We start from the raw sequence: 203 nt of genomic DNA, 5'->3' as shown, positions 1-203 counted from the left end.
AAGCTCTTGATTATCACAGTGCATAAAAGGCCTTTCAGAACTGAAAGACCCTCTGGACACCCCCCCCCCCCAGAACCCGCAGCTAGCCTGCTCCCGTGAGAACATCCTGTTTGTTTGAAAGATTTTCAGGACCTGCAGAAGGCAGGTGGGTGTATGAGGTTTAGAGCCCAGTGCTGGAGGTATATATTTATATTAGTTCTAAT

The sequence above is a fragment of the Microtus ochrogaster genome, linkage group LG3, assembly GCF_000317375.1.
Source record: "Microtus ochrogaster isolate Prairie Vole_2 linkage group LG3, MicOch1.0, whole genome shotgun sequence".
In the NCBI taxonomy this organism is placed as follows: domain Eukaryota; kingdom Metazoa; phylum Chordata; class Mammalia; order Rodentia; family Cricetidae; genus Microtus; species Microtus ochrogaster.
The sequence above is the reverse complement of the archived record's forward strand: the minus strand, read 5'-3'. Positions refer to the sequence as shown.